Genomic DNA, 2,958 nt, shown 5'->3' with positions numbered 1-2,958 from the left:
GGATAATGCTCCTTATCACACTGCAAAAATGGTTCTGGAATGGTTTGAGGAACATGACAAAAGGGGTTCTAGGTTTGCCTCGGCCTCCAAATTCCCCAGATCTCAATCCGATTGGGCACCTAAGGCACATGTTTCAAACTCCACTCCTGGAGAGCCACTGTTCTGCAGAGTGCAACTTCAACTAGCTCCAAAACACCTGCCTGAACATTTCTAGCAATCCTGAAGACCTTGATTGGCTGGTTCAGGTGTGTTTAATTAGGGTTGGAGCTAAACTCAGCAGGACACTGGTCCTTCAGGAACTGAGTTGGACACCCCTGATCTATGGGATGTGCTGGACCAGGGGTGCCCACACTCGGTCCTGGAGGGCCGGTGTCCTGCAGAGTTTAGCTCCAACCCTAATCAAACACACCTGAAGCAGCTAATCAAGGTCTTACTAGGCATACTAGAAACTTCCAAGCAGGTGTGTTGAGGCAAGCTGGAGCTAAACTCTGCAGGACACCGGCCCTCCAGGACCGAGTTTGGGCACCCCTGTGCTGGACCAACAAATCTGATCCATGAAGGCTGGCCCGATCACACAGGAAAGCTACTATAGCTCAGCTTGCAGAAAAACTACATGCTGGCAATGACAGAAAGGTGTCAGAACACGCAGTGTACTGCAGTTTGCTGCTTATGGGGCTGCATAGCCACAGACCTGTCAGAGTGCCAATAATGACCCCTGTCCACTGCCGAAAGTAGCTACAATAGGCACATGAGCATCAGAACTGGACCAATGGAAGAAGGTTGCCTGGTCTGATGAATCACTTTTTTTAGATCAAGTGGGTGGGTGGGTGGCTGGGTGTGTGTGTGCGTTGTTTACCTGGGGAACAGATGCCAGCAGTATGCACTATGGGAAGCAGGCAGGCCGTTGGAGGCAGTGTTGTGCTCTAGGCAATGTTCTGCTGGGAAACCCTGGGTTCTGCAGGCTGCATTCATGTGGATGTTACTTTGACACATACCACCTACCTAAAGATTGTTGCAGACTACAAACACCCGGTCATGGCAGTAGTGTTCCCTGATGATAGTGGCCTCTTTCGGCAGGATAATGCACCTGCCACAGTGCAGAAATTGTTCAGGAATGGTTTGAGGAACATGACAGAGTTCAAGGTGTTGCCTTAGCCTCCAAATTCCCAAGATCTCAATCCAACTGAGCATCTATGAGATGTGCTGGACCAACAAATCCAATCCATGGAGGATCCACCTTGCAACTTGCAGTACTTAAAGGTTCTGCTGCTTCTTGGTGCAGATGCCATAGGACACGTTCAGAGGTCTTGTGGAGTCCATGCCATGTGAAATAGTATAGCAGTATGCCAATGTGAACATTCCTATATCTCTTTCTTTGCTTCACTTTTTGCATCTTTTTTCCTTGCTGTCTTTTTAAAGACTTAGGTAGCAGCATTCCTGGTCATGGTCAGATTCAACTTCAGATGCATATCAGTTCTCTGCTAATAAACCTTTAAAAGCTTTAAGGATGTATTGCTTACATGAACGTTCACTCCAAACCCTCTATCACTCAAACAGTCCCACAGACACTTATGTCACCAAAGACACCTAACGTTGACACTAAGATGTTGCAGATGGCAGGCAATCGATCATAACATGACAGCAAACTATTTCAGGAAGGCACACCGCTCCTGTATACTTTAATGATGACTTTCCCACATATATTCAAACATAAGGGTTTAAGTTAAGTCCTGGTTTGACAGCAGTGCTCTCTTAGCAGGTATGGACTGAAAACTTGGCGCCAAGATGAATTACATCAGGAGACGTTTTGGAATTTTGGTGGGGGCCATGTTGAACACTTTACTGAAATAAATGAGTGGCTGTGTTCTACTTTCACCATCTAACACTCAGAGACATACATATCCATAACCCTAAGAAAATAATAAATGCTATTTATACATTTCTTCTTGCCTAAACCTCATAACATACTATTACAAATAAATATGTACACAGCCATAATAATAATAATAATAATAATAATAATAATAATGATAATGATAATAATAATAGATATGTATATATTCTGAAGAAAATATGAGCGTATGCTATGATCCACGACTGCTGAAAGCACAACTATTTTTTTTAATTATATATTATATAATATTAAATAAGATTTAATTTACACAGTAAGGCAATAGCACATCATGACTGCTTTTATATTCATGACTGATTTAGACCAGTGTTATAAGGTAAATTGAAACTGAAACTTAACGAGAGAACAATCTGTGCCACAGACAAGAGTGTTGAGTAAGTCTAGGTGATTCTGCTGAAGATGCAGCCCAGACGCAGTCACACTGTGATCCGCTGGTTCGCCATGAATGCTATTAATGCTTTGAGGAAATAACACGGCACACCAGGCCATCAACCCTATGCCAGTCTTTTACACCCTGGGGACCGGACTCATTTTAAGCAGACAGTTAGTCAGTGTGTGCTCACACAAGTACGTAACTTCAATGGAGCTCAATTCTCACCTTATATCCAAGCACAATACTCCACTGAACATTCACTCTTGAAGCTCACTGTGAAAAAGCTGAAATCAACAGAGGTGCTAAAAACCCTAAATCCATTTGCATGTCTTCGGTACACAGCTGCTTTGCGTGCCTACATAGGCCATTTCGCTTAAATAGAGCTTGGGCAATATATAAATCCATTGTTCTGAAAAGAACTTGGCTGTGCTTAGAAATCTGTTGTGTTAAAAAGAATTTGGCCGTGGTCAAAAAATCACATAACGTAAAGATTAGGGTTGGGTATCGTTTTTTTTTTTTTTCGATACCGGTGCCAAATCGATACTTTTAAAATGGTTCCAGTGCCTAAACGGTGCCTGAACCGATACTTATTAAAAAATAAATAAATAAATAAAAATTCCCCCAAAAAATGATGGATTGGCCATTAGCACTATAAACACATGATGTCTGTTTA

This window comes from Sinocyclocheilus anshuiensis, unplaced genomic scaffold, assembly GCF_001515605.1.
Source record: "Sinocyclocheilus anshuiensis isolate Anshui unplaced genomic scaffold, SAMN03320099.WGS_v1.1 scaffold1270, whole genome shotgun sequence".
Lineage (NCBI taxonomy): Eukaryota > Metazoa > Chordata > Actinopteri > Cypriniformes > Cyprinidae > Sinocyclocheilus > Sinocyclocheilus anshuiensis.
This window is presented reverse-complemented; position numbering follows the sequence as displayed.